Genomic DNA, 13,365 nt, shown 5'->3' on the forward strand with positions numbered 1-13,365 from the left:
GATTGTGTATAGAACTATTTTCACTGTTTAGGCTTATAATACTTAATAAAAGTATACTTTCCTGAACTCTTTTTTTAGTTAACAATCTAATAAAAATTCATAATAACCACATGATACTTAAATAAAAACATGTTTTCATATATTTATATTAATCAAAGTATATATCCTTAAAGGGTATAATTAAGCCAATAGAAGAGACAAGTCTGTAATTATGTTATAACGTTCTTCAGTTTGACAGAGGAAAATGAAATTCTGTTATCTTTTATCTTAAAGTGAACAAAACAAATCAAACAGTCTTAAAGGAAGATTTTAAAGCCCTCTAAACAATTTTTTCAAGCTTATGATAAGGCTGTGAGAACAGGGAATAAGAGATAAAATTATGCATTCTTTTCATTATAATATTCATATGAGATGAAACTTACAGGATAAAACTAATAGCAGAATTTTTATTCAATATGTTTTTTTTAAGCATCCTATTGGATACATGAGAATTCTTCGGAAGTTCTTGTTCTTTCAGACTCCTCCCTATCTCACAGTAAAAAGAGTATACCCGAAAAAATAAGCAGAAAACAAAAGGAAAGGAAGAGAAGAAGCTACCGTATGAGCTGAAAAAAGTAGAAATTTAAAAACAACTGTCCATTCTTTTGTACAAGAAACAAAACAAAACAATGTAACACTAAAGTTCAATACTCCCATGAACATAGATGCGAAATTACTCAACAAAACACTAGCAAATAAACCTCGGTACATATGGAACAGATCACTCAAATTGGCTTTATCCCAGAGATTGAGGGATAGTTTAAAATATGTAAGTAAATGATGTAACAAACCGTATAAATGGAGTTATATCCAAAAGTCACATGATCATTTCAATAGATGCCAAGAGATCCCCTGACAGGATCCAACATGCTTTCAGGATAAAAGTTCTAGAGAAAGCAGGGATGCAGGACACAAACCTCAGCATAATAAAGGCAGTGTATGACAAGCTCGCAGAAAACATTATAGTAAAAGGAGAAGAAGTTGAAATAATCCCACTAAAATTAGGAAAGCTACAGGACTTTCCACTCCCTCAATCCTTTTCAGTATAGTGCTAAAGAGCTAGCCAGAACATTAAGACAAGTGAAAGAAATTAAGGACATTCAAACAGGAAAGAAAACAATAATGTTATCCCTATTTGAAGATGATAGACTGTTATACATTTGAGATTAAAAAAATTCTACCAGAGACCTTCTAGAAATGGTCAAGATTTACAGTGGTGACAGGATACAAAATCAACTTTAAAATCAATAGCCTTTCTATATACTATTAATCCTACATTTTAAATCTTAGGGCATATTTAAAATTAGAAAACTGATTTTTTTTGTCAATTTTGTTTACTTTTGAGATTATACTATTGTAATCTTAACAATTGTAATTTTGTATTATTTACTATTTTAAAAAAGAGGCTTCTGCAAATAGGTAAATTGTTGCACAGATGTAATTTTTAACTCAAATCCTTAGATGACAAAAATTTGGAAATACTAGCTTGAGCTAATATTTTAGAAATTATTGAGCGTGCTTATCACTTATCACTGAATGAATATAGTGAATATGATATCACAGTTTCAGATATACATTCAGTTAGCACATAGTATTTATATAGGAATGCGTATCTCTGAAATATATATTTTTGCCTGTGAAATAGATGTTAATAATATCTCAAAGAACTCAATGCTAATGAATATGCAGGAAACACATATGCAGTGATTTTTACAAATGAATACAATTTCATTAAGCTGTCATGATAAACATTAGCCAAAAGTAGAGCTAGAAACAATTTGCTATATAAATATAATATATTTATTATATTTGATTGCCTTTGATGTCATACAATGCTAAAATAAATAGTCTTCAACAAAGCATGGTACTTTTTATAAAATCAGTCAACAAGTAGGAAAAAATGGAAAACCCAGACATTATCTCAAACATGTATAGTTAATCAAGTTTTCCTGAAAGGTGACAAGAACACTTAGTAGGGCAGAATTTTGAATAAAAGTTTATGTCTATCTGTCAGAGTGAAATTAGCTGGTTACCATTCATCATTTGCAAAAGTCAATGCAAAATGAATTAGATATTGAGGTATAAAATGAATTAAATATTGAAGTGTAAAAATTAAAACTGCAAAACTATTAGTAGAAATTTTAGAGGATAACTTTTGGGTAAGGAATGGGTGTGTGTGTCTGCTTCTTTCAGCTCTAGGAATCGATTTTGTTCAGACCCATTCAGGCCTTGTGCATGCTACTGTAGTCTCTGTGAGTTCATATGAGCAGTAGATAGCCAACATCAGATGAACTCAGTGGCATCTTTGGATGTTCCCTCTTAATGTTGTGTCAAGGCATTTTTTTCTTTTTTGGCCTTTCAAGTCTTTTGGGTGTATATTATGGCTTCCAGTTTTGTGTTTTAGGGAAAGCTTGTGTGTATGAGTATGCATGCTGCTGCATCTACATATGTTGCTCATGCTTTTTCTTTGGATCTTTTTCTTCTTTTTATTTATTTTGTCCAATTCCAATTTGTTTTTATTATTATATTATATTATATTATATTATATTATATTATATTATATTATATTATATTATATTTATTATGTTATATTATATTATTTTTCCTTAGATGCCTCCTATTTTGTTTCTGAGAAGAGACAGAAGGGTTATGGACCTGGATGTGGGAGAGGTGGAAGGAAACTGGGGGAGGGTGGGGAAGGGGAAACTGTAATAACTATATATTATATGGAAAAATCCATTTTTAATAAAAGAAAAAAGCCAAATTAATGAAAATGCACAAATATTTTGAAATCTAAAAGTTAAAGAATATCTAATTTTGCTTGTTTCTTATAATTAAAATCATAGAAGCAAAAAATATTAGGGGAAAAATCTGCACGACTTTTACGTGCTCAATGAGCTTTCTTTCTCTCTTGCTTTTATTTATGCTACAAAATCTACAAAAATGAAGGTACCATTGAGTCAAGTTTGATCATGAAAGGCTTCCGATCATCCAAAGAAATAATTAAGTGTAAAAAGGAAACTAGTGGATGAAAAGAAAATACTATTACATGTCACAAAATAGCTAAGATTAAAAATAGAAGAAACTTAAACACCTGTAATCAAATATACTCAAAATCTAACTTATAGTGGAAAATAAGTTTTGGTGAACATACCTGATAGAAGATGTAGGACTGGCCAAAGGAAATATTAAAAATATTGAACATCACTAATCAATTAAGTACAAATTAGAGCACCACATGATATCACTGGCCATCAGTCAGAATGGCTATTAAGAAGAAATAAAATAAAAAGAAGGGTATGGAATAGAAGGAATCCCTGTCTCCTGCTATTGAAAAATATGCATTAATAGAATCACTGTGCAAAATAGTGTGGAGGCTTCACAAAAACCTGTAGAGGAAAATACAACACAATCCAACATCCTATTTTTTGGATATTCACCTGAATGACTTCTTAGCAATGTGATAAGACTGTGCTGCATTTGACCCTTCAATGCAGTGCATCTCACAGGCATGTTACAACATCAAAGAAAGTCTCCAATTACAAGTGGACTGTCAGGCAAAATAAAAACTATGCACAAGAAAATGTTTTATGTGTGTACAGTGTTCACCTTTAAAACAATGAGTTTGTCATTTGCATCAACATGGACTAAATTGGAAATTTTGTATGCAATGTAAGAATTCATTTTACATACGTTTTACATGTAGATCCTCCTCTCTTCTCTCCTCCCACCCCTTGCTCCCTCCCCTCCTCAACCCACCCCCCACCATTCCTTCCTCTGACAAGGTGTCAGCAGAGCCTGGCACATTTAGTTGAGGCAGGTCCAAGCCCCTCCCTCTGCATCCAGGCTGTACAAGGTATCCCATCAGAGGTAGTAGGCTCCAGAAAGCCAGCTCATTCACCAGGGAGGAATCCTGATCCTACTGCCAGGGGACCCCTTAAGCAGATCAAACTGCACAACTGTCTTGATTGTACGGAGGGCCTAGACTAGTCCCATGGACACTCTACAGCTGTTGGTTTAAAGTTCATGAGTTTTTTAATTTAAAAAGAAAGAATGGAATAGAATTGTCTTAGTCACTGTTCTATTGTTGAGAAGAGACACTATGACCAAAGCAACTCTTATAAGGAAAACATTTAATTGGGGGCTTGCTTACAGTTTTAGACTTTCAGCCAATTATCATCATGGCAAAGGGCATGATGGGAGGTGGATATGATGCTGGAGGTATAGTGAGAGTGGCTTCCTGATCTGAAAGCAGAGAGAAAGACACTGGGCCTGGTATGGACTTTTTAAAACCTCAAAGCCCACTCACAATGACACACTTCCTCCAACAAGGCCACATCTCTTAATCCTTCTAATCCTTTCGAACAGTTTTCATGCTCTGGTGACTAAGTATTCAAATATATGAGTCTATGGGGGCCATTCTTGACAAAACACCATGAGCTTGCATTTCAGTTAGGAAAGAAACAGGCTTTAGAATTTTGGTTATGGAGGATCAGGTGGGGGAATGTGGAGTTGCTGATCAAAGGCCTCAAAGGCTCAGATAAGAATAGTTTCATGACAAATATTGTAAATAATAACACTGTAGATTTCAAAATCTCTCAGAAAGGAGATTTCAAATGTTCTCATAGAAATGAAAAGTATTAAATAATACTAAATAATAGGATATTATGCTTTTATTAATGAATGCTCATTTTTAAAGTATTTCTTCAATAATATATATTTTTTTGTTTTAGCAAATATTTGGCAAAGTATTACATGAACAATTTTTATTTTCTACTCTTTCACGATTGCTTATTATTTATATTTTAGTGCTCATTCTGTATTTTTCATTATTTAGTTGGATTTCTTTGTGATTTAGTAAAAACATATAAAGAATATGCCAAAAATCAAGAACAGATACTCAACAAACTCGTATCAGATTCAGATATAACACTGCTCTAGAGATTTTAATGAATTATTCTTGAGATATTTTCAATTTTAATATTGAGAAAAAATTGTTCTTACAGAAGTATATTTTTTTCAAATAATTAAAGATTAGCATTTAGATACCACCAAGCCAGAACTCAAAAGACAGAAGGCTATGGCCTACAGTTCCCTTTGCTTTTACAGGATAATTCATATTCGGTAATTTTTAGTTTTAATTGTGTAGAGAAGTATAAGTGGGAACCCTGAGAGTATTAATAATAAAGATTTTTCTTAATTATATAGCAATTAATTGTCAGCACACTCCAAAATATTTCAATTAAATTCATATTTATTAAACACTCTGACTGTAATAAGACTAATTAAAAATATACATTCCATGAAGTTTTTATTTGTTATTTTCTCAAAATAATAATTTCAACTTATAAAGTTCTATCCTGATAAAACTGCAGCAAATGGAGCCTGCCAGGCTCATTAGGTTTCCATTTTAAATCAAGTTCTATTTTATGTAAATGTTGTTAAATGTGTTCTCTTTAATTTACTAAAATGAGATATATTAAAACTAGAAAAATTGAGTATGTATTCACTGACAAAAGTAAGACAATCATGTCACAGGATATGATTAACTTCAATGGCTTCATCCTGACAGGACACTTCATGTCTAGTTTAAACAGAAGGAAAATACACTATCTCACAACATTTTGTAAGCCTACTGTTCTAAAATATCCTAAGATACTAAACATAACTTTTATTCACATTTTATCTCATTCAAAATGTAATTGTCATTTATTGTTTCTTCTCTTTTTGCAGAGTGTAGACATGAAGCTAGCCATGCATCTGAATTTAGGTAATATGAAAAGAGCCAGGCATCTCTTTTAGTAAGAAATATCATCATTCCCATCCTCTGTATGTTTACTTAACAAATATATTTTAAACTTACCTTTATCTGTTACCTATCATTTGATCACAATGTGGAATTAAAAAAAATGTAAAATTCAAATATTTTTTTCAGTGAAATTTTAGGGAGACACTGGTAAGATAACTAAGTCAGAAGAGTGCTTTCCTTGCAGACGTGAGAACCAGACTTCGATCCTCATAATTAGAAGAGTGTCAATGTATCCTTGTAATACCAGTGCTGAGTTTACAGAAGTTAGAAGATTCTGGATTCACTGACCAGAACAGAGAATAAATAAATAAATTAATTAAATATGGAGCACTCCTAAGGAGTTACACTGATGTCTGAGGTTGACATGGAAACTCCATTTGCATGCACTTATACACCTGCACACACAGACACACCTAGTAAACATACAAAGAACAGGTATACTGTGCATGCACACAAGAACATCTGAAGAAAACATATCTTAACAATGTATTACAAGTTTTTGTTCTATTATAATATATTACAAAATTTAAAATTGAAAGCATTTACTGTCCATTGGAAAGCATCTCTCATTTTTTTTCTCAAATCATATAAAGTTTTGCCCAGGAATTTAAAATGAACTATAAATATGTTACTGTCATAATATTGTGAATTATTAATATACTTTGTTAATAACAGAATTAAGAATTATCAATTTTTAATATTGATTTGAGATATATCCTATGTAATTCAATATATAAATAATATTTTCTAACATGAACATTTTTACATCTTTTATTGTTACCAATATATTCTTATAAAAGTATTTTCACACCATTTAACTTCCTAAATTTAATATCACACTTGAATGGTGATATGTAATTGGGTTAATTCAAAACTACGTCAAACTAAAAGCAACTTATCATAACAAAGAGAATTCCCTTTGGTGATTTTACTAAGGTAATTAATTTTTCCTGCTATGTAGATTTTAATATTGTATTTCTGCAAAGCAGAAATTCAGTGGCTTAAATATTCTAATATATGTAAGCAAACAACTTTCTCTACTGGGAAGATACTTTGTTTGTTTATCACATTATCCAAATGTCTAAATTTTTGTTAATTAGTATTCAGATACATTTGTGTTTCATATCTGAAAAATATCCAATTTGTCTCCAATGACAAAGCATGGGCTCTAGGTTTTAAAAGAGTTTATAAGAAGTGCAAAATAGTTATGATTTGGAAAAACAACCTCAAAAGTTTAAATCTAGAGCTTTAAAACTTTGTTTAGAAATGGAAATGAAGGAGTGTCCACTTTGTCAGCATTACCTATGAATCAAAACATTATTTTGTTATATAAGGATTAGTCATACAATCTCTTATATGTTGGTCTATATTTCTGTTTTCAAACTATCCATTTATGTATAACTTATATATCAGAGCTTTGCACATTAAATTTAATAAGTTTTTTATTTGTGTGTGTGTGTGTGTGTGATTCATTGATAAAATTGTCTCTGCCTTGATGCCTACAATTATAGGTATATAAGTTAACTCTGGATCTTATGAATTTATATTGGTGGTATTTTTGTGAATGTCACAAAATATTATGTTCACACATGTTACATGGAACATAGATGTGTAAGCTTCAGACATAATCTTTGTTATAGATAGCATAGTGGTATGTATAATACAGTAGTGATGACCCTGTTGTACTGAACCTGAATGAACTGTTCATTGCCAGTTCTGCATAAGTTTCAGGAAATACTGCATATTAAGCTTTCTTGTTGGACTTTTGTGGACCACCAGCCTGCAAATAACAACATGGAGACTTATTATTAATTGTGAAAGCTTGGTCTTAACTTAGGCTTTTTCCTAACTAGCTCTTATAATGCAAATTAAGCTGCTTCTAACAGTCTTTGTTCTACCAGGCAGTTTTTTCCTTTCTTCAGTACAACATGTCAAAGGTGCTATGGATCTGCTGGCAAAATTAGTGCACCTAGATTCTTCCTCCTCTTCCTCTCTCTCCCTGGAAGTCCCTCCTATCCTCTCCCGCCTAGCTATTGGCCATTCAGCTCTTTATTAAACCAATAAGAAGGCATCTTGGCAAAGATACATCTTTACAGTGTAAACAAATATTCCACAACATTTCCCCTTTTTTGTTTGAATAAAAAGGAAAGGGTTTAATTCTAACATAGTGTAACTATATACAATAAGAAAAATTATATGTAAGAATTACATCTATCTAAAATATATCTGTTCAATCTTGAAAACGTACCTAACATGACTGCAAGTTTGATTGTTATAGGTGTCTAACTGCCAATCTACATTACTTAATTATCCTAAACTGTTTTAATAATAGCTTTCAAAGGCTAGAACATCATATTACATTTTTAAATGAGATGCAAAGGTACAACACCTTAAAAAAGAGTAGAAACATATATATATATATGTATATATATACATATATATATATATACATATGCATATATATTAAATGTTATAACAAAAATGACCTTAAATTTGTATCAACATACAAATATCCATACCAATGTAAAATATTTGAGATTAGTAGTTGCTTCTTTTTATTTTAAAAGTAGATTCAATAATCTACCCTTTTATTCTATCATTCAGGATCGTCATTTTTTCTTTTCAGTGAGAGATCCCTGAATCTAACCTCCTTTGCTTAGTTTTCTCCATGACCACGACCAGTAACAATTTGCAAACAATGCTCACCAAGTATAACAAGCATCTATAGTGAACCAAACAACTAAAACTACCTACCCCAACTCTGGGGAATATGGGTGTCATGTTATCTAGACTGCTTCCTGTTATCTGGGGCAAGGTCATCGGTAGGGTATCCTGAGAAAATTAGGATAATGGCTAAGTCCTGGGAGATCTAGCTGTATTATTTTTCACTTAGTCTCTATGTGATAGGAAAGTGTGGAACTTATCTGAAGTCCTGGATTGAGTAGTTTTTGAGACAGGACCATCTCAGCTAGCAGCTCTTAAGTTCTGGATATAGAATTTTGAGGAGATTGCAACAAAGGCATTTTGAGACTGGATCACCTGGGCTACTTGTTTTCATTGGTGTCTGGTCTTTTCGTTTTGAAAACATATAAACTTTTAAAGGTAACATACATATGTGTGTAGCTGGAGTTTTCTCTCCAGGTTCCTCCAAGCCCCAGCAGTCCCTTAACCCACTTATAAAATAAACATACAGATGCTTATATTATTTAAACTGCTTGGCCATTAGCTCAGGCCTATCATTGTCTAGCTCTTACTCTTATATTTAGCCCATTTCTATTAATCTATACTTTGCCACGTGGCTTGTGGCTTACTGGTACCTTACATCATCTTTGTCCTGGTGGCGGCTCCAGGCAGTCTCTCCCTCTGCCTTCCTGTTCCCTCAATTTTCCTCTCTTTGTCCTGCCTATACTTCCTGTCTGGCTACTGGCCAATCAGTGTTTATTTATACAGAGCGATAACCACAGCATATCTGCATTAATACAAGTAAGAAATGGGCAGTTTTCAAAAGTCAATTAAAGATGATCTTTGGTTTTATGCTTGAGCAGGTCAAAGGCATCTGCTAACTTTATAAGTGCATTTGGACTGCATAACCAAACTGTAATATATATATATATATATATATATATATATATATATATATATATATATATATATCCATCCTTACATGTGAAAATACGACATGTAATAAGTCATGAGGATTCTGTAGCAAACAAGATTTATCACATCTCATCCAGTCTCAGAGCTGTTCCCCATAGAGAGATCAGCATATATGTCACCTGTACTGTCATGTTTATTGATTTCTTTTTTTTATGTCTGTAGCCAGTATTTTCTGATCTTCATTAATTTTGAAGAGAACTTTAACTTTTTGTTTCCTGGGGAAACAAAGGTATAACATCTCCCCCAACATAACATATTTTCTGACTTCCATTTTGAAGTTAAGACATTTTTAAAATATATAGATTAATTTAGCAGTTTCCATAATCAAATGCCTCTCAGCAGCTAATTTTTTTTGTACATTAGCATTTAAAGAATTCAAAGTCAACAAAGTACCAAATAGGACCCAGACACCCTGTGTATTTCCCATTCTCATATGGGATTTTTTTTTAAAATATAGTTTACTCTTTCTTTAAAGACTTTACTATTAATTTTTTAAATTATTTATTTTTTCTATGATTGTATATACACGTATTTTTTTCCTGCACCTGTTCAGAGGTTTTCTTGGTCTGAGCCACTTAACTGCATGCCTGTAACCTTCTCTGACCTTGTGAGCTTTAACCCCACTGTGTGACTCTGTCCCTCTAGGGAGAGCCAGGCTCGCACACCCCAGCGCTGGCCAGGAACGTTTATGGGCCCCAGTTCTGAATTTTCTGAGCCAGCACTGTTTCTACTTTGCACTCCAGCTGCCCAAGTGCTCGATATCCAGCGGTCGTGCCTGTCTGGGCTGCAACTGGATTACTAGGATGCCGTGTCTGAGATACATAAAGGTTTCTCCTGCCTTGTGTGGAAATCCATGCCTGGAGGTTGGGCATCATAGGTACCAAGCTTCCTCCTAGAACTTTCTTGAATCACTAGCCTCCAAATAACAACACAGAGACTTACTATTAATTATGAAAGCTAGGCCTAAGCCAGACTTTTTTCCTAACTAGCTCTTATAATTCAACTTAAACTGTTTCTATTAATCTACATTATGCCTCATGGCTTTTACCTTTTCTTAATACAACATTTCTGACTTGCACTGAGTCTGCTGGTGAAGTTCCTGTGCCTAGATTCCTCCACCTCTTCCCCTCTCTTTTCAGAGATCCTGCCTATACTCTCACTTCTAGCTATTGGTCATTCAGCTCTTTATTAAATCAATCATAAGGTACCTCGGTGAATATACAACTTTACAGTGTAAACAAACGTTCCACAATGAAACTGGAGCATAGTATGAATGGCTCTGGGTTCTGATTTTTCTCTCATCTCCATTAGTAGCCTTAGTCATTTTTAAATAGTCTATCAGACTGCAATATTAACATCAATTATTGGAAGTCATGGGCCAGATTCTTCATAACAGCAAGGATCCCCTCCTGTCCGCCACATACACACACACACATGCACATATACATGAGAATTCAACACATATATATGAATACACACACTCAAATAAGAAGAACACAACATATGTACATATGTGAACACACATGCATATTTATCTGATTTGCACACATGGCCAGTCAAATATTCTGCACTACCATTTGACTTTTGCTTGTCAACTCCTTTGCTAAAACTATCATGGATTTCTCACCAGCTGGTCTCCACCATGCAATATCTAAATATATGATCCCAGCACATTTTTTTTCCTGTCCACCTTGTCTCATTGTTGGCTGCCAGAATGATGTCTCTGAACAGTCCACCTTATTGACTTGCCTGACTGCTTTGAAATGTGCTTATGTCATCCAGAAAAAAAAAGTAAGCAGAACATGTTGACAAATGTTCAAAGGTGTCAATCAGTAAAGTGATAATTGAAAATGCTGAAAGGTGGCAATTGTGCTAAGATGTCAATGCCTGAGGGGAAAATTATCTGACTGTCAGTAAAATGTGGTCACTGAAATGAAGTGACTTGGAAGTTCACATCCTTTTACTAGCATATAATGTAACAACATACATTTGAAGGAAGATCTGAATGCAGGGGACTTCAAGAGAAACAATATCACGTACAAAATTCAGTATACAAACTGTGACACCATCCTATGGGTCTTTTACCATGTCTTTGTCCCGTAAGACATTTTATACTTTAGTATTTGAAAATGCTGAATGTTATTTTGAAAATTTTATTGATTCTAAGCATAAAAGTTAATAAACATATACTGACCAGACAAGTGGTTTAACAGAGAGAACCTTACACGTCAAGGTTCAAGGGATCGACATGATACACACAAAATTAATTTGAAGAGAATTCAAATGAAAGAATGACAGTTCACAAATTAGTAATAAACCACGCAGCTTGCAAAACATATTGGAGAAAAATACGGTGTTATTAGAACTGTAAATTAAATTTAAACACATTAAATAAATGATAAGCAAGACCAAATGGAGACTGAAAGTAGGTACACTCATTGAAGAACCTAATTGTTCCTGATGAATAAAAGAGTGACCTGAGCCTTGAAAAATTAAAATTTATAAAAAAAATCCACAAGTATAAGTCACATTGAATAAAACTTAAACAGGACAAAAATAAGTATACTGTACTAAACTGGAAGACAAAGTTTTCAGAGATCCATTGGTAAATCTCTATCATGAAATACATGAACATTTACCTCTAATGTCAGTTCTGGGTGCCCAGCATGCTTTTGGATGAAAATGGTGTTTAAAATAAAATACATCTATTCTCCCACTCTAATGTTACATTCTACAAAGAAATGCATTTCAAATAATGCCATGCAGTGATTCATACACCACGAATTTTTGTCAAATGTATTTTACTATGGCTGTAGAAAAGTTCAAGCTGATCAACTGCCACCTTCCCCAGTACTCTGGTCCCAGACCACTGCTGTGTGTACTCCAAGCTATTCAGTATTCAAGATTCCATATTTCCATAACTCCACCTAGAACTATCTGTTTTATGTTGCCTGCTACATTGATAGCATTTAGCTTTAGGCATGGCTGTAATCGTCTCCTTTATTATTTTGTCTTTTAATGGGCATGGTAAAATAATTCTCATTAATTAGTGTCATTTTTATTTATTGAACTATTTATCAAAGTTATCACTTGTGTGACCCAAACTAAAAGTCCATGAAACTTAATGATTACTACCAGTACAACTATGTCCAATTTAGTTCTATAGCTGCCTAGGTATTAACTCAAACGAAACAATGTTTCCAGTGTTCTGCTATGAGTAAGCACAGCAGCAACGTTGGAAATAAGAATAAAAAAAATAAAAATAGAAGATTTTCAACCAGGGTTCCCAAGGACAGTGCCAACTTCTACACTTTCAAAGAACCAGAAAATTCAGAAATAACAGAGCAGAGACTAAACTAACTATAGAAAAGAAGTCTGAAAATATCACACAAGTAGATACCAGGAACATGTCAGAACAAATTCCTGACCATTATAGAATACAAAATTTAAAAATAGATGTATAAGTAGGCTGGAGTCAGTGTTCTCAACTGTAAATTGTCTCACTAATGTTTAATGAAAACATGTTCACATGTATAAGAAAGTTGGGTTCCCAATGTTTGTGGAGGTACTACAAACCATAGCCAGGAGAGTAAGCCAGTAGATGCTGATCTCTGCTTGTCTTCTAATATTAAACTCTGCTTTGGCTCCCATGCCTCAAGATCTATTTGTGACATGCACACAATCTACAATTCCTCAGTTTACTTCTAGTGTAAGTGTTGCCTAAAATGTAGCATAACATTGCTTTTAAAAGTGAGTTTTCAAACTCTCTAATTCATTTTGTTTTGTTTTTGATGTGAGGTCTCATGAATCTCAGGATGGCTCTGATCTTACTATCTAGCTAATAAAACGTCTTGAATTTT

This window comes from Peromyscus californicus, unplaced genomic scaffold (assembly GCF_007827085.1).
Source record: "Peromyscus californicus insignis strain IS unplaced genomic scaffold, ASM782708v3 Scaffold_23__1_contigs__length_62951481, whole genome shotgun sequence".
NCBI lineage: Eukaryota > Metazoa > Chordata > Mammalia > Rodentia > Cricetidae > Peromyscus > Peromyscus californicus.